This window comes from Miniopterus schreibersii (genome assembly GCF_964146895.1).
Source record: "Miniopterus schreibersii genome assembly, chromosome: 16".
Classification (NCBI taxonomy): domain Eukaryota; kingdom Metazoa; phylum Chordata; class Mammalia; order Chiroptera; family Miniopteridae; genus Miniopterus; species Miniopterus schreibersii.
Genome location: NC_138116.1, coordinates 32,059,202 through 32,078,774, shown reverse-complemented (window position 1 = coordinate 32,078,774; position 19,573 = coordinate 32,059,202). Strand labels below are relative to the sequence as shown.

The window sequence follows — 19,573 nt, the reverse complement described above, 5'->3', positions numbered from 1 at the left end:
TCTTTACTCTGACCATCGCAAAAGGAAACAAAAATAAATGTTTTAAACTGTTCCTGAAGGGACAGAGAGAGAATAGTTCTGCCGTGATGTATCAGCCGGGGCTGTATTTTTAGTGCAGCATTGTAGAAACTAAAAATATCCTGTTATAGTGGATCCTTTTTATAGGTCTGTGTGTGTGTATGTGTGTGTTTATAATGTTGTACGCACAAGTGCCTTTGTGCATCGGCAGCCGCTCTTCCCATTACAGCTGGACTCCATTAGTCCTTGAAAATTAATGTAATCCCAGTTAAGAAAAAAATTAATTACTCTACCAGAGCTGCATTTTATCCAAAGCTAGTGTTAGCTCCCTAGCTGGCAGCTTAGTTTGAGAGGCTCCAGGGGCCCATGGAATTGTGGCTTTGGTATCCCAGCATTTGCTGCTGTGTTTTTCCCGTTGAGAGCATTCCTCAGTTCTTTAGGGTTAAACATGTGGCATGCAGAGAGTAACTGCAGACCTCTCTACTTCAGTGAAATACCATGTTCCAGACTGGCCATCCCCAAAAGAGATGTCTGCCACAGGTTTAACTCACCTGCCATAGCAGGGTTTCTTATCAGGATTTTTTTTTAAAGAGATTCTTTGGTAATGGTGTTCTCTGGAGGAGAAACACTGTTTATCAAAGTCCAAGAGATGCATGGGATTTGCCTAGGAGGGTTCTTTGTGGACAATGAAGAATGACAGTCACATTTTCTCCTTACTTTTTGTCTAAGGTTGGACTAGTTTGTTTAATACACAACTTTTATTATAAATGAATGTGTCAGAGTTGACTGCTGGTTCCTAGTCAGACTTCTCAGCACCAGCCATAGATGAGGGGCTGACTGGCTCAGCATGTGAGTAACGTTTCCAGCTCTGTAATCAGCGTTCTGGGATGAGGTGCAGGGCACAGCCCAGAAGTTGTTGCAGTTGTCCTTGCCTTCATGATACAGCTCTTGTGCAATTGCCTGTATTTGTTGTTGTTTTGTTTATTTTTCCTCTTTGGGGGCTTGGATTGGGTGGAAGGATAGAGTGGGATGGGAAGAAAGGGTGGCTGTTTGTTTCCTTACTGGTCAGACTCTCCCAGCTCTCTGCTGAGAGTACAGCCTGGATCCATCAGTCTTGGACTGCAGTTCTCTTTTTCTGCTGAGCTGGGGCGTGGGCAGCACAGGCCTGTGTAACTCGTGACAGGCTTCCCAAAATGCCATGATGGCATGGATCCTCACTGCTGTTTAGAACAAAAACAGGGTTAGTGGCCTTTTGTTTCTTTTTGGGCTTGGGCTCTGAGGTCTGTGGACCTCATGTTCTCTCCTGCTGGTGACTCTTGGTCCTCCCTGAGCCCCTCCCCATCACCCCTAGCTGACAACTGTTTGAGCCTTCGGCTTCCTGTACTTGATCCCCAGGCAGTGTAGTTCAGTAAAACTAGTAATTAGGCCTTTTACAAATTTATTTTATTAGTGAAGAGAGTTGGTAGGTAATGGGCTGTAATTCTAACACAGCCAGTTTGGAGATTAATAAAAAATTTAAAAAGAGCAGTTTTTACCAGAGGCAGTGGGCCTGTTATTTCGAGTTCTCAGCTGAACCGAAATCAGAGCAGCGTGGGACCCATGGCGGACTGTGCTGCTGGGAGGATGCAGAGCCACGTTCCTTGTTGTTACAGTCTGTGCAGTGCCCGTCCTTGAGGGTGTTTTACGCTGGCATTGGAAAAAAGGAAACCTTGTTTTCCAAGAACTCTGCTCTCTCTCAGCTTGATAAGCATTTAAAAATAAAAGCTGCACAATTGAAATTGGCAGTGCATCTTCATTCTTTTGTCTCTCTGTTTATTTTTTTCCCTCATCCCTCAACATGTGTGCTACAGCCCATGGTTATTACACCCTCAAGAATGATGGCCTGGAACTCAGCAAACTTGCACCAAGGTCTGCCCGCCCTCCCCTGTTTGAAGCTGGCTGAGGCATCAGGGCCTAACACTGAGAGGCCTGGTGGATCAGCCTCAGCAGCTCCATCTGTGGCACATTTCCCGTTTCCCCTGAAGCTGCTGCCTGGATTTTTTAGCTTCTCCAGAATCCTGATTGTCAGCTCAATCTTTCTTGTTAGTTTTTGCAGTTAACTTAATTGATTTGTTTACCTCTCCATTGGAGGAGCTCAAAAAGAAAGTGCTTTGGCAGTAATCAGGAGCAGCCCTGGCTTTTTAAAAAGATTCTTCTCAGCTAAAATGTTATAATACTGACCCAGAGAGAAGAAAAGCTACTATGGCTTAGGTTAGGGTGAAGGTAAGTTCTAGTTTGCCTAGGGATAGACCCTGTTTATGAGTTATTAATAGCATACCCATTCACTCAAGTAAGGATTATAAGTTTAGGAGATCAATTTTAGCATCACCCTAACTTAGATGAATTTAGCAAAAACAAAAAGACCCAAAAACCTCAAGCCCCAAAATCAAACCCTCATTCACTACAACATGTTAATTCTTTGTTTAGAAATTGGCTTTGTAAGTCAGCACCAAATCCTGCCCTGAGTGTTGAATGCAGATTCCACTGGAGTTGTGCATATGTCACCTGAGAAAGAATTGCTATATCTCTGGCTCTGAGTGAGGACTGGCCTTCCTGCTTGAGTAGGTCCTGGTAAAGCTAATTTTGAAACACCGTCACTTGTTTGAGCATTTCTGGTTATCATTGCCTAGTTGGTTGAGTCAGAGCCTGGAGTTGGTTTTTGGTGGGGTGTGGTTTCAGGTTTGTAGACTTCCCAGTTGATGGCTGTGAAGGGTTGGTGCCTGATGTAACTGAATAGGGTGTTACTTCAGGTTAGTAGTCCTTGTTTTTGCTTGGCTGGTTGGACTAAACCTGGTATTACTGTTTCCCAAAGAATATTTTTGGTTTGAAAACTTAAGGTCAGCAGTTCGCAAGTGCCGAACTTAAAGCCAACTCTGTGGTTTGTCTTGTGCCACTGGGCCAGCAGCACTGCATCCTTGATCGATTGATCTGCAACAATATGAGACCACGAACAGCAGCTGCCAGACAAAACTCCATCTCACCCCATTTCCCTGTCCAACCTGTCTCCCTGCCCAGATCCCCTTTCTTTTTCCTTGTATGTCTGTCTCACTCTTGGTTATGTATTTCACTTTTTTGGGTCTATCTTTTTCCATCTCCCTGTCTCTTTCCATAACAGTTTTTAATAATGTTTTAGTTAGTTCCAGCCTTTTCCCTGAATGGATCCCATTGGAAAATGCATTTGAAAGGAAACAGTTATACACTTCCCTTCCTTTGAAACTCTGTTGGCACCTTTTCCAGTGCAGTAAACCATACAACATGTATTTTCAAAGTTTCCAAACACAGACACGCTGGCGTTAAATTTATGAAAAAATATTTTATTCAGCTGTATGGTAACTGTGACTTTCAGAGATGCTGATCAGATTTGAAATTGGTCCTGACTTTTGGAACTCCAACAGGTTTTCAGATCTCTGCAGGAAATATAGCCACATTAGGGAGTCTACGATGTTTTGTGCCTTGGCCTTTGATTGCAGGTTGGGTGGGAGGAGTTGGGGCAAGAGATGTAGACGTGGGGATCCCCCAGACACACCCAGAAAAAAAAAAACACCAGGGAAAGTCAGTGAGTCATTGAAGAATGTTGCGTAGCTGTGTTGGGCACAGGAGCAGAAGGTAAATTCCTTCTATTCACAGAAGGTAAATTATTTTCTGTTTACTCCAGCCAAGGATTGGAGATCAAATAACACCTGTTGTGTGGTATATTATTTCCTTCAGGGTGCCATGCCGAGAAGAGTTTGTATGCAGAGCAGTGCCGGGGCTGCTCATGTCTATAAACGATTACATCCTCTATACTTACGGTCTGATAAAAAAAAGAAAAGTATGTTAGTTCTGTTTGAAAGTCTGTGGGTTTGACTGACATTTGAATTTGCTCAATAAGGACAGTGATCCTTCTCAAGGATCTCGGCGGTTTATTCAGAAGATCCTTGGGAATTCTCTTGAAAAAAGTCTTTTAGAAAGGGTTTCTTCCAGATGGCTCAAGCAGCTGGCCTCTCTTGGTTCACTTAGGTGTCTGTAGTCTGCCATTTCAGCTTTTCTTTGCTGACCAGCCTAGCAGTGGTCTACTTCAGGGCATTCAGAGAGATTCTCTGCCTGCTGTCTGGGACAGAAGCTGTTGAAGACAAACCAACAAAAGCTGAGCATCCTGTAGGCCATATGTCTCACTCAGTTCAGTTAACACAGGTTTGCTAAGCATTCATTGGGTATCTTGTTCTTTTAGATTTTTGGGTAGCATTTGGTTTTGTTGACTGCAGACTTTCTAGAGATGTATTCTAACTGTATCATAACTGTACCCTGTTCTCCCCTTCCTCGCTGTCTGCCCTTTCTCATCCAGCATCTTAAATATCAGCACTTACTAAAGATATTACCTTGGCCGTCTTCTCTTCAGTCTTTCCCCATTGGGTTGGTGTGTTGTAAAATCTCATGGTTTTAACTCTCACCTCTCTGTGGATCACTCCAAAATTTCTTCACAGCTCAGATCTTTTTCCTGATATTTAGCCCACATTCCTTACTTCTTGTTGGACACTTTCACCTGGAATCTCAAGCTTACTAAAAATTGACTCATGTTTTTTCACTTATAGCAAATCAGGTTCCTCAGGAAGCAAACTTTTAAGGTAGAGATCCCCCCCCCCCCCCAGAGTTGGTTGGGAATGCTCTAAGGTCACTACCTGAGAGGGGCTCGAAGGAAGCGGGATAGGGCAGAGGGAGAAGTTAAACTGCACTGCAGCTGTAAACGGAGGCCTTAGCCAGTTCTACAAGGAGCTGTGGAGCTGGACTAACTCTTTAGAATAGTCCCAAATTGAATCAAAGGGGCTGAATCTTTATAACCTCTCCTGCCCTCTGTCAGCCAGTGAGTGGATGTGAGTTATCCCTGGGAATGAGGAGTGACATTGGGGGAGGTGCTTGTCCTCAGCTGAGAGAAAGTCTGGGAGAGGGATCAGCTGAGACCTGCTGCTGCTCATTCTCAGCCTTTGGGACAATGAGCGCTTTAGTCCCAGAGGGGATCTGAGTGGTGAACCAAATCATCTGCTGCTCCACCAGAACTGTTCTACATACAGTATTTCTGTTATTGGTACCAGTGTCCTCCCTGTGCCTCTGCTGTCTCGGCCTCACTGTTTCTATTTTTAAGTTGAGGTATAATTTACATAAAACAATAATACCCAGATTTTAAATGTTCAGTTTGATGAGTTTTGACAAATGCCAACCCCACTTTTTTTCTTCTTTACCCTGTATGTAAGGGGCGTTTGAAAATAATAAGAACCACCTTGAAATAGCTTAAACAAGAAAGGAAATGTATTGCAAGGAATTTGAGGACAAGGCTATAGCCAGGCCTGCTCTTTTGGAACCAAGAAAGCCCTTTTCTGCTTCTCTGCTTCTTTCTGCATATTGTTTGCCCCTCTGCCCCCTCTACTTCCTGGCACATAGTAAGGGTTTAGTGAATAGTAGCTTTAATTATTATATTATTTTTGTATACATGTATTTTTACAAATAGAGTTATCTTACTCTTTTTAATGGCTATCTGTTCCACTGTACGTATGTCCTATAATTTATTCAATATCCTCTACTCATGGAAATTTAGGTTGTTTGCAGGCTTTTCTTGTCGCAACTGTGTAGCAGTGAATTTCCTCATTCATATAATTTCACATGTTATCTTTACCTCTGAAGATATTTTTCATTTTCTTCTTTGATACTACATAGGTGAATCCTATTAGACTTCAACTCCTTGAGGTCCAGTTTATATCTGATCCATCTTTGAAAGCTAAATGCCTAGAACAGGGTAAAGTAGCTGCTTAATAAACACTGACTGTGTGAATAAAGAAATGAGTTGACCCAGCACTAAGCGAAGGACTACTCAGCACATACCAACTCTCATTACCGGGCACATTGGTGAGTTCTTGGAATTTACTGGACTCTGCCCTGTAGACCCTGCTCTAGTGGGATTTCTAGCCTAGCAGGGGAAGCTTGAGAGGTTGTAACTCCTGTGCTAGGACAGCTTTGAGCCATATGCCTGGTGCATATTGTGGAAAGAAAGACTCTGAGTCCGGAGGAAGGAGGCCTATCAGGCAGCACAGTACAGGCTTATATTATGTTGGATCTTGAAGGAAGAACTTAGATGATGGAGAGGAAAAAGATAGGCATTGGAGAGAGTGGGGATGGAATAATGGCTGTTCAGGGCCACAGAAACAGGTTTGCTATTTTATTTCTTCTTGGCTATTGTCGTTTACTATCTTGTGGTGTGGGCGCTTTTTAAGAAGCAAAGCAGTGCTCTATAAATAAATCCGTTCAGTCTTTTGAAACAGGCAGAAGCAGGTCAATTCTCTCCTCCAAATGGAGGAAATTTCACCAAGAAATTGTAGTTGAACTGGTGCTTAAAAACTGTTTGGCAGACGGTGCTAATCCCAGAATTGTAGAGCTTTGTTCTCTGTATCAGTGTTCAAATATAAATTTAGCTTCTAAATCTCTCTGTTTTTATAGCATGCTGTTGTACTTTTTGTTTTAGAAATATCCCCCAAATGTTCATAAATCAAATTATACAGTTTAGACCATTTCCCTTAATATCCATACATCTATGTTTATATATGTACATTTCTAATAGCATATATATTTTAAGATATCCTTTGGCCTTTTTAAACAAGAATCTTCTATAGCGTATGTCACTTTCTCATTTATCTAGGGTTTTTCTTTAAGATTTTAGAATACTTCAGTCTTTAGTCATCCACTGCATATAGATAGCACTTGCATATGGATTTTTCTGACTCTTAGTCTCTCTGTCACATAATGAATGTTGGATAAACAAATGGATTACACATCAGGAATATCTCTGCCTAAAGAAACCCATTGTGGATCCTTTTGAAATAAGAATTACCTCCTAATTTTTTAATATTTTAACTTAGTTTTAAAGATTTTCTTGAAGCACTATATACCTATTAATATGTAAAGTATTTCTATATCTGTATTTTTTGAAAAACATTCTTGGATAGTGATACATATTATTTTGTCTCGTGACACAGATAACTTTAGGATCATATTTCTTGAGTATATTTTAACAATATGTAGCATAAGGCCATGTGTTATAAAGGCCTTTTCAAGATCATTGTTTATTTTTTTCATACGGTATCCCTTGCATAGAGCCCATGTTAAAAAATATATATTTTAGAACTCAGTGCTGAGAAAAGATTTGTTTTTCCTGAGGAACTGATATACTTATTCCTTTCCAATAATGACAACTATGCAGTTGTTGGTGTTTACTTTTTTCCTTTGATTGCTAGGAAAATCAGAGGCAGATTTTGAGTTCATTCATGGCAGACTCTTAATTCACATGATTGACATATTTGTATTTTCCTTTTTCTTTGTTCTGATTTTTTTTTTTTAAATATATCTTTATTGATTTCAGTGAGAGGAAAGGAGAGGGAGAGAGAGAGAGATAAAAACATCAATGATGAGAGAGTCCCTGATCGGCTGCCTAGCCCGCAACCTGGGCATGTGGCCTGACCGGGAATCTAACCCTGATCTCCTGGATCCTAGGTCGATGCTCAATCGCTGAGCCACGCCCAGACGGGCGGTTCTGATTTTCTATATCTACTTTAATGTTATTTTATTGTAGGTGATTTTGCCTTCACTTGTCAAGGAAATTTTGTGAAATAGGTATAAAAGAATAAATATAAGTAAAAAAATTTAAATCTAGTTTAAAACAATGTATATAGTTTTTAAAAAGTATTGTTGACAATTGACCAGTTAGCAAACTGAATACAAATTTGGAAGGGCTGTTATAAAGGAGATGTCGTCCTTCCTAGAGCGTCTGAGTTGGGACTAGTTCGTGTCTCAGTGGGTTTCATTGAATGCTCCTTTCCCATTTTCTTCTTTGACGTAATTGCTTTATTTAGCCATTATTCTGCTGATCTCTTTTCTACTTTAAAACTGCATGTTACATGGTGGGTGGAGCTGGATGGAGTCATTTACTTCCTCACTCTAGTTTGAGCATTGATCATGTATTGTAAAGCTTTGAGGAACGTTTTAGGGTGAATTGCTAGAGCAGAGCCAGGTTAATGTGCAGAACTGGGTAGTCACAAGAAGTCCACCCCAGAATTATGACTTATCATTGGCCTCATTTTTCAGTACTGACTCCTCAAGATTTGTTTGATGGCTCTAATCTTTGTATTCTGGAAGCTTCTCAGGAGTCCCAAGAGACAGACCCTTCCTATTCTGGGTACCTCTCTGCCATACCTATCTCAGGACTTATTTTTTATTTTTTTGTATTGTTTGCAAATTCTGTCACTCTTTTAAAAATTCTTCAGGAAGCCATAAAATGAAAAAAAATTGATTTAATCTGTTAATGTGGAAACAGCACTTCTCTGCCTCTCTGCCTCCCATATCAAAGAAGCTTTCTCTGAATCAGGATGTCTGCAGGCATTATCTCTCATTAACTTTTACTTTAAGCCCTAAGTGCTCCTGAAACTTCATACCAGCGAAGGCGGGTTTCAAGCTGTTTGAATCAGCTGCCAAATCTCTGCCTGCTCTATCAGAAGGGATGTAGCTGTATTAATTCCTTCTTATTGTTGTAGCAAAAGCTTCCTTCTAGGTTGTCTAATGGGCGTGCCTCATAGGAAGCCCCCTTCCCTTTTCTTCTGTTCCACAACCTTAAAGCAACTTCTGATAAAAGACACCCCAGGTCTGCTGATGGAATTTCATAGGGAATTACCTGCCTAATGTAATTAAGAAGCTGCCATTCTTGTTTACTCTTTCCCCAGATATTGGGAAAGAGGCGGTCAATGTGGAAGCAGAAACTCTGCCCTACAAGATTTACTTGTACCTCTTTCAAATGAGATGCTGGAATGGCAGACCCTCTTCTATTGGGGCCCATTGCTGAGGGACTCTGCTGGTGCCAGTATGCCATTCTGTTGGCAGCAGTTCAGTTTGCCCAAGAGGTGACATGTTTTTGAATAACCCTGGAATGTGGCAGGAAATTCTGAGTGACAAAAATACGAATCCAGAGACACAGCTAAGGTAGAAATGGCCATAGTTTGTTTTGATCGGTGATTGATTGATTGACTTCCCAGGATCTGTAGTAGTACCATTTCTAAATTGCATTTTCTGGAAAAAGTTAAGCACTCATTTAGAAGTGTTTTCATTTTTTCTTGTAGAGAGTAGAAATGGTTTGCTATCTGTCTTGCCAAGATGTATTGACAAAGGCCCCAGGACATTTCTTGACTCTAGAATGCCATATTAAGGTGGAGGGAAAGCCAAGCTGTTCTCTGGAGAAGGCCTAGCATTTCTGTAGATTTTCTCACCTTCAGAAGGTAGCAGTTGTGTTGTCTTGCTATAAAGAGCTTTAAAATCAACCAGATCAAGAATCTGAATTCTCCACTCTTCATTTATCATCTGTGTGACTTTGATGAAGAAAGTTAACTTATCCTCTCTGAGGCTTAGTTTTTTTGTCTATAAAGTGGGGAATGTCACTGCCAGTTTGCAGGGTTTTTCTGATTTCAAATTAGATAACATATGCAAAACACCTTGTCCAGGGCCTTGGTATGTATTATGCACTCAGTAGATGTCTAATTTTCTTTATCAAATTAGCCTCTAAGTTATGAACTCTTAAAATCTGAAATGATGAGTCAGACTAGCCTTTCAACTGTCATTCCTCTATTTAAAAATTTTTTTAAATTTTGAGATAAATTGATGTATTTTGGACTACATATATTTAAAGCATATAATTTGGTGAATTTTTACATATGTATACATTTGTGAAACCATCACTACCGTCAAGATAGTAAACCACAGCCCTCTCTCTGGAGCACACCCACCGGTACCTTTCCTCACCCTTTCCCCCCAGGGGGATTTTCCTTCTCTTTCTTTCTCTTTTAAGCTCCAAGAGCCCTTCTTTTGCCTCTGTAACTTGTTTCCTGAGCGCGCGCGCGCGCGCACACACACACACACACAGCCGCAAAAAAGGGAAAAAAAAATAGTAAGCGTGTCCTTCACCATCAAAAGTTTTCTTGTGCCCCTTTGTAATCCATTCTTCCTTAACCCTCCCCTCCCAATCCCAAGGCAGTCACTGATCTCTTTCTGGTACTGTAGATTAGTTTGCATTTTCTAGAATTCAAATAGTATATTTGTGTCCTGACCCCCAGCTGTCTTCTGTACTCCACATAATGATTTTTACCATGTTGTTAATTCAATAATCTTTTTTTTCTTTTTTCTGAGTAGTGTTCCATTGTATGGATATACCACAATTTATTATTCATCTCCTTGTTGACATTTGGATTTTTTCCAGTTTTTGGCTGCTATGAATAAAACTTCTATGAAAATTCAAGTGTAAGTCTGTGTAGATAAGTGCTTTCATTCCTCATGAGTGGTATGGCTGGGTCATTTGGTAAATGTATGTTTTAACTTTTAAGTTTTTGGGAAACTTCCCAACTGTTTTCCAGAGTGTTTGTGTCATTTGTGTATGAGAGTTCCTGTTACTTCACATACTCACCAACACTTGTTATATTCTCTGTCTTGACTCTTTATCATAGCCATCCTAGTGGGTGTGGAGTTGTATTTGTGGTTTTGATTTCCCTAGTGATTAATGTTGAACATATTACCATAAGTGCATGTTGAGCATGTACTTATTTGCCATCCATATATCTTTGCTCATTTTTAAAAAATCTTATTAGGTTAAGAGAGTTCTTTATATATTCTAGGTATGAGTCCTTTTTCAGATAATATTTTACAACTACTTTTCCCAGTTAGAAAATTTTCCCTGGCTTCTCTTTTCATTTTTGTCTTTGGAAGAACAAGTGTTTTTTATTTTAATGAAGTCTCTTTTTTTAAAGTTTGATCTTTACAGATTTATTGACAAAGAAGCATTTGAACATGGTAGTATAGCTGATGCTGCCAATTTTTAAAATTTCTTAATATCCGTCTGATTAATGGTCCAGAGCAATGCAGCACTGAAACTGCATAAGCAATTTCATTTATGAAGAAAACAGTGCTAAGGCTCATGTTTTAAGCAAACCCCTCCTCCCGACTGCCCTTGTTAAAGAATGTACATACCATTAGTTTGAGATTTATACCTTTACGTATTTTTTGAGCAGCAAGAACATGTTTAAACAGTTCACTTAGCTTTTGCAATTCATTCTTCTTGTCATCTTTCTTCACTCTCATCACCTTCACTTTGTGCTGCTTGACATGGACGTTACGGATCCAGTGAGTCATAGCCTTGATGATGAAGCCCTCTTGCTTTCCTCCTTGTTCTTTAGACTGGAGTTCTGTCTTCAGTGAACTCTCCCTTCTTTTTCTTATTTTCTTTTGGTTGCCTCTGGCAGTTTCTTGCTCAGTCCAGATAAGGAGCCACACAGCTGGGCATCTCCAGCAGCTCAGGCCAGGTGGTACAAGGTGAGAACAGGGGGCTACAGCATCTGCACACAGTAATCAGCTAATTGAGAAGATGTCCCCAAAGTGTTAAGTGCCAATTGACATTGGTACAATACAAAGACCTTATTTAGATTTCACTAGTTATGCATCCACTCGTTTGTGTTTGCGCGTGTAGTTCTATGCAATTTTATCACACAGAAAGCTTCATGTAATTGCTACCACAATCAAGATGCAGAACTGTTCCATCACTATAAAACTCCCTAATGCTACCCATTTAGAACCATTCCTGTCCCCTTTCATCCTCAAATCCTAACCCTGTTTTCCATCTCTATAATTACATTACTTCGAGAATGTTGTATAAATAGGCTCATTGAAATTGGCCTTTTTCACTCAGCATAATTGCCTCATGGCCTATCCCAGTTACTGTGATGTATCAGTAGTTCTTTCCTTTTAATGGCTGAGTAATATTCCATGGTATGGATGTTCCACAGTTTGTTTAACCAATCATTCACCCATTGAAGGACATTTGGGTTGTTTCCAGTTTTAGGCTATTATGAATATTTAGGCTATTATGAATAAAGCTGCTATGAACATTTGTATACAGGTTTTTTTGTGCAAAAAATAAGTTTTCATTTCTCTGAGATCAGTGCCCAAGAGTATAATTACTGGGTAATATCATAAATACATTTTTAGTTTTAGAAGAAACTGCCAAACTGTTTTCTAAAGTGGCTATCCCATTTTACATTTTCATCAGCAGTGTATGTGTGATCCAGTTTCTCTGCATCCTCACCAGCTTTTTGGTGGTGTTACTATTTTTTATTTTAGCCATTTTGGTAAATGTTTAGTGATATCTCATTATAGTTTTAATTTTCATTTCCCTAATGACTAACGACAGTGAACATCTTTTTATGTGCTCATATTTCATCTGTATATCCTTTGTGATGAAATGTCTGTTCATATCTTTTGCCCATTATCTAATTGGATTGTTTGTTTTCTTACTGTTGTGTTTTGAGAGTTTTTTTATATAGTCTAGATACTAGTCCTTTATAAGATGTGTAGTTTGCAAATATATTTTCTCAGTCTGTAATTTGCCTTTTCATCCTCTTACAGTCTTTTGTAGTAAAAGTTTTTAATTTTTATGAGGTCCAGTATATCAATTTTCCTTTTATAGATTGCACGTGAAAATTTTTTTCTGTTATTTTCCTAAAAATTTTATGGTCTTATGTTATACATCTAAGTCTTTGATTCATTTTCAGTTAAGTTTTATATAAGGTGTGAGATGTAGGTCAAGGTTCATTTTTTGCCTGTTAATGTCTAATTGCTCCAGCACCACTTGTTGACAAGACTTTCTTCCTTTCTTCCTTTCTTCCTTTCTTTGACTTAACGTTGGGAAGAATGACTCCTCCCACTTTGTTTTTCTTTTTTTAATCTTCACCTGAGGATATTTTTCCCATTGCTTTTTCAGAGAGAGTGGAAGGGGGAGAGAGAGACACATCAATTGGTTGCCTCCTGCAGGCTAGGGATGGAGCCTGCAACCGAGGTACGTGCCCTTGATAAGAATCGAACCCGAGACCCCTCAGTCTATAGGCCGACGCTCTAACCACTGAGCCAAAGTGGCTAGGGCTGTTGTTCTTTTTCAAAATTGTTTTGGTGATTCTAGGTCCTTTGTCTTTTCATATAAATTTAGAATAAGCCTTTCTTTATCTACAAAAAATTTTGCTGAGATTTTGGTGGTAATTGCATTAGACCTATAAAGATGTCAGTGGAAAACTGACAGTTTTGAGTCTTCCGATTCATGAACGTGGTAGGTCTCTCCAGTTACTTAGGTCTCCTTTGATTTCTTTTATCAGCATTTTGTAATTTTCAATACAGAGATTCTGTATATATTTTGTTAGGTTTATACCTAAGTATATTATTTTCATTGGCATTATTGTAAATAGTATTTTTTTAAAATTTTGATTTCCATATAGTTGGTATCTCAGAGCTTTTTGCGCAGAATTGTGGTTGGAGTAGTCTGAGGTTTTCATGTTCGTAGCAAAGGAAGATCTAGTAGTTGGAGTTTGAAGCTTAAATTGCAGGCATTTGAAAGCCAGGTATGGAAACTGTGCGTATAAAAGCAAACAGACTTGAATTCAAATCCCAGTTCTAACACTGGCTCTATGACCTTGGGCAAGTCATTTAACTTCTTTGAGCCTGTTTCCTCAACTGTCAGAAAGGGAGAATACTACTCCTCTGCAAATCTTTTGTAAAGCTTTGAGATAATATATATAAATGGCTTTGTGCCTAACACAGGTCTCAGTGTATCTTAGTTATTATTTCTGGCCATGGAATCATGTGGAATCATGTCATTTATGGTTAGGATTCACAAATGAGAGAGGCATATGTACCTACTGTTATGAACAACAGACGTTTCTTGCACCCCTTCGTAGTGCTAATTTTCAAGGACGTGAAGTCTTGACATATCTCTTTTCCTCAAGAGGCTTATAATTTTGTTGGGAAACATGTTACATGTATAAAAATTCCAGGACAGGGTATCATTTGTTAAGTTCCACATGCATGGGGCAGACAGTGACACATCAAACAACTTTCTCTTCCTGGGTTTTGTTTGCCCTTTTGGACCCTGTTTAGGGAGGTAGCTTCTGGATGTTGGTGAGAGAATGTGTGGAGGTGGGAGGGGGTGTGTACAGATTTAGGGGAAGGGAGTCATGTGGGAATATGTAATTAATTTTTATACTTTCCCCAGTAAACCATCGACCCTTTTTATGATGTCATGAGGGATTCCTTAATTTTGCAGCTGCTTCCTGATTACGTCAGAGAGGAGCCTCTCACCCCACAGCCCGGAGCTGCACTCATACAAGAATTGGAAACAAATGAAGTGCTGAATATCTAATAGCTTCCACAGGGAGAGCCAGTTCAGACTTCCCAGGCCTCCTTATGCAAGGTCTTCCTCAAGTATTTCTGACCCCCTGAAGTGTATTTGTTCTGGAAAGACAGGATTGGCACAGAGCCAAGTGGGCAGGAGCCTGGGGACTCCTCGATGCATACCTCCCTCCTTTCCTCCAGGTGTTCTGCAATCCCAAATCTCTGCCCCCTTTCTTGGATCTCCTTTGGTGGATGTTATCCTTCTTTGAGGTCTCAGGATCCTCTGCAACCTGCCAAGATTATCAGTGAGAGAGTTTTTGACCTATTCCAGTTCATGTCTTCCCTCCCCCACATTATCTCCATCTTCTCTTGACTTACTTTCTGCAGCATTTTTGACATCTGTCACCCCTTTACAACCCATCTTCCACCTTCCTTATAAGAAAGATGTGACATTTATTTGGCATTATAAAGTTTATGAAGTACTATACCTATAATTTCTCTTAATTCAGACAAGTTCATGCCCTCTTAGTTTCCCAACTGGTCTCCTTCCCTGTTAGCTTTTTCTAGCTACCCTAATCTGTCCTAAATGCTTTAACTAGGTTAATCTTCATTAAATACCTCTGCTTCACTTGGAAACCTTGAGCAAGTAAGTCTTCCTCACTGCCTGTCGAGTCTACTCAGCGTTCCTGGTTGCTGTGGTGGTGCAGGCCCTGTGCTTTGTGCTCCCCCTTACATAGCAGGCCAAGTACAGTGCTTGTGTCTGGGAATGTGCCTGGTGTGTCCCTGCCTTCATGTCTCCTTAGTACACGCAGTCCCTCCTTTATCCTGCCAGTTCCATCTTTGTTTATCTTGCAGCCCTGCTTGCAAGTGCTCTCTTCCATGAAACCTCTGATGTACACTAGCTGGAAACAATTTCCTTTCCTTCTGGTGACAGAAAGCATCTCGCTTCCATCTTCCTTATGGCATGTAATACATTGTCATGAATTTTAGTTGTTTGGGTATTTGTCTATTCTTTCTGTATTATTCTTTAGATTATCATCCCTTCATGGACAGGATCCTATTTTCCTTTATGTCCTCCAAAATTGGGCACCCAAATAAATATTTTTGGAAATAATGGAAGAGGTCACTTTGTTAGGAGGTTGGGATTTCCTTTGCCCCCACATTTACCCACTAAAAGAAATTAGACTTTTATAATGCTTGAAAATCCAGGAGTAACAGGCATGCCAGTAAAGGCTCTTAGGGAGGAAACCCTCCACATTTCTCTGTCTTGTCTCAGCTGTACCATGCCCGGGGATATGTCATGACTTTACTTCTATCCAGTCAGCCTTACTGTGCTCTGCCATTGTGCACGAATAATGTTCTTAGTTGTATTAGTGCTTGATTTTTCTGACTCATTTATTCTGCTTCTCAAGGAATGAAATTACACACTGATGGCGTGGACATCTCTGTTTTTGCTCTGAGATTTTGTTCTGGTTCCTATACAATGACTGCCTCCTCCACCTCCTCTTCAGCCAGCAACTGCCACAGAGAACTCTGTGGCTCAAACAGCAGCAGTCAAAAGATGCTCTCACTACCCACTTCCTGTACACAGGGAGGTTTTGGTGGGCTGCTCAGGAACTGTGCCAGCCCTGTGTCTGACTGGTAACTGACTCATGAGAAAAGCAGCCTTATGTCTGAAAGATAAGAGCCAACAAATTGCCTCCAGGTGGTATTAGTTTGGAGGTGACTGACCATTTCCTCTCTGAGAAGAACTGGTGGGGAGGGAATCAGTGAATAAGTGGTCTTGCCCGCATTCTTCTCCAGCTGTTAGTGAAGCAGCCAGGCATTCTCTGCTGGAATGGCTAGTGGACCCCAGTGCCCTCTGAATCCCTTCTGCTATCGTCAGGGTATCAGACTATGTGTGTCATCCATCCTGTGTCTTCCCTTCATTACTCCTCTTCTCCTCTTGCCAAGAAGCTGGCTGTGTGCACCCGGGGAACTGCTTGTTCCATTGCTGCCAGATTTTTTTTTTAATTTTTTTTTTTTTGACCAGCCAAACCTCATCCCTGCTGATACTGGTTTCCTCCAAATCTCTCCCTGACCCAGTTGATCAAATGTGATGGTTCTGAACTACTCTCCCCTCGCTGAGCTTCAAGGGTCCACGCAGGTGGGCCTGCCTTCCCTCCCCTCCTCTTCCTTCTCCACCCCTAATGCCTCACTCCCATTTCCTGCAGGAGGATGCTTTGCCATCCTGGAGCCGTCAAGCACAGCTTTGCTTTGGCAGCATCGTCGCACACACACTGGTTGGAGAGGGGACGTGTTTATCACTTTTCCTGGAGATTATCTGTTTAAGCACTTCTCTGACAGTTACAATAACAAGGGCAGTGTGTTGTGTTTCCCAGCAGAAGGACACTTGCTGTTGAAAGATGTATAGCACTAATTAGAAATACATAACATCCGGCCACATGGCAGCCTTCTCCCGGTCGCTCCATTTCCTGATTTCATACAACTTTGACGACAGTTGGTTTATGTTTTCCATGAATATGTTCTCAGAAAAATGAGAAAGTCTCCCTGTTACATAGTAGCGAGAAGACTATTTCTGCCTGAGCAGGTATTTGGCGACAGGAATAGTGGGAGCAGTGGTCACCTGCCCATCGGAGAGCATGTGGGAAGGGGCAAAACCAAGTTCAGACCTCAGGTGACTTTGTTAGTAAGAAATATTTTTGTCTGACTTCCTTAGCCAAAACCATCCCCCTAAATCCTGAGCAAGCCTGCTTTTGGAAAGAAGGGGAAAGGCTGTTTCACAATGTTAATGAGTTCTTCAGCTCATGTCAGGCTCTTGCTACCTGACACAAAGCCAGAGGAACCCAAGCAAATACCAAGGCAAACAATGCTTTTTCCTTCCCCACCCCACATCATTTGTTGGCCTGGCCCAGCCCAACTGCAGGGATATATATGGGCATTCGTCAGACTGGGGCCAGTTTCCCAGATCGGGTCCCAAAGTGGGTGGACTCTAGGAATCTGGATGCTGTTTTTCTACCCACTTGTGTAAGAGTGAATGCTTTCCAAGGAGTGGCATCATCATGGCTTCTAGCCCACAGAGCCCAGGTGAAGTGAAGAGCATCTCTTGAAGATACCATAGCACTTAATATATTTCTCACTGGAGGCCCTGGGTTCACATTGCCATGGTTACTTGGGCAAATAACTTTTCCTCCCCACCTGATTGAAATGACCTGTGATTCAGGGACCCTGTTTCATTTGTAGCCATGTTCTTCACAGTACCCAGCACAGGGTCGAGCACGTTGTTGGTGCACAATATGTGCTTACGGTATCATTGAACCGTGGAGATGGGCAGGCCTTTCAGAAAGGACTCCATATGAAGTGGTCATCAGAGGGCTGACTGAAATCGAGGCATTCTGACCCCCAGATAGCTGTGATAGTACCACCTGTTTGATCAGAGCAGAAAAGCTTAGTGGTTTGTACCTCCCCATCAGTTGGACCAGACACTCACCAGGGAGTGCTATCAGGCCCTTTCCTGGGAAGGTGGGGGGCAAGGAAAGAATTGAGGTGATACAACCGTGACCAAGAGCAGAGCAGTCATGAAACTGCCTTTTAGCTGCTGCTCTGAGAGGTAGTTGAGCCCTTCCAGACCTTTACAGCAAAGAGGCTCCAGTTGTTGCTACCCCACCTGGTCTCCCTAGGGACCACAGGTATTATTTGTTCTTAAGCAGTTCATTCTCCCCCTTGAGCCCTAGCCCCCACTTTGAATTCTGAGAAGTAGTCTAGCCTGAGATTGCCATTTGTTATAAAAATAGAAATGGGCTTGGTGAAATTAATTTTCCCCTGTCCCAGGCTAATGAGAGTGTCTTATTATAACCCTGGGCTTCTCGAAACCCTATTCTCTTGGAGCTAAGACCCCCCTCCACCCCTATCCCTTCTAAGGGCCTTGTGTATGCAAGTAACATCTGCCTAAATGCCCAGTTGATGAGGGGACACTAATGTGTACTCACTGTGTCATACACTAAGATGTGATCTCCATTTGTCCTATCTATCCTAGCTTCCCCGGGACTTATTCCTCCATTCCTGGTTTTGTTGCTAATTAGAGGCAGCCTGCTGGCAGTGCTTGGCAGGAGACTGGGCTGAGCTGGGATGGTATGTCTAGACAGGGCTGCTGCCTACCAAAGGGGTGGAGGGGAGATGCTGACAACTTTTCTTGGGATGGCTTCTACATCTTCCCCTTTCCTACTTTCCATGCTCTCTTTTGGTTCTTAGATGGTTGTTTTCTGTCTCTAACAGAGGTTTAGGGCCTTACCAGTGGTGATCTATTCTGATCACATGGATTGTTACCACTTCCTTACTGCCCGCCACAGTAGAGTCAGAAAGTGAGAGGGTGGTATTTGGAACTGGCATATGGTAGGATGGGCTGGAAAGCCACAGTAGAAGAATTGCTATACTGATGCTATTCGTATGTTGGGATCTCCTGAGCAGCAGTCAGCTTCTTCTCACTCCCATGGCTTTCTAAGTGGCTTGGAGCTGGCTTTGTGTACTCCAACCATGTTTGCTCCTATGGCAAAGACAGTTAGGAATAACTGGTTGTGTAGCATCTTCTGGAGTAAAGATGTCAGTTAGGCCTCATTTGACAAGACTAGTGTCAATGAGGAGAGTGGGAAAGGGGCTCCCCCTTGGTTATCAAGGTTAAAATGCAGTCAGGGACAGAGATCAAACATGTGGCTAATTATCCTTTTAACACTTGGAGATTCTGAGCGTTCTCCTGTATTACAGAGGGAATTAACAGATTAACTGCTGCCAGAGCGGGTGAGTCTGGCCCCTGATTTCATCTCCTGTGTGTATTGGGTGTCTCTTCCTCTGAGGCTGCAGACTGGACTGCTGCCTTCTGTTTGTCACCGATTCCTCTCAAGTCTGGATGAAGTGGCTATCAGGGAGGGCCATTCACAAGGAGTATGTGCAGGCAGTGGTTTGGGGGTGTATATGTAGCTCCCGCCAAATAATAGCTCTGACCACCACCAAGGTGGCTCCTTTCACTGAGCTATAGCCAGAAGGAAGTTAGCAAGGCTGAGAAAGTGAGGGGGAAAGGGTGCTAGTATTGGGAACAGGCTTATTTTTTAGCTCTAGGGGGAAGAATTTGTGGAAATAAACTCTTAACACAGATTAAGTGCTTATTGTGTGCCATTGCACTGTCCTATATAAAAGCAATTCAGTGAAAACAGGTTATTTGTAAGTGTCCTGTATTCTCTTAGGAGGAGGAACATAGAGGAGGTAAAGATGGAACCAAAGGTTGCTGATTCCGGAAGATAACTTTTAAATTTGT

The 19,573-nt window shown here is 41.5% G+C and overlaps 1 protein-coding gene across 3 annotated transcripts in view; it reads left to right on the top strand.

The window, feature by feature from the left end:
- The window catches only part of SMG6 (SMG6 nonsense mediated mRNA decay factor), a gene marked incomplete at its 5' end in the record, with an annotated part of 207,239 nt that overhangs the window by 70,767 nt on the left and 116,899 nt on the right, over positions 1–19,573 (top strand). The window lies entirely within an intron of this gene.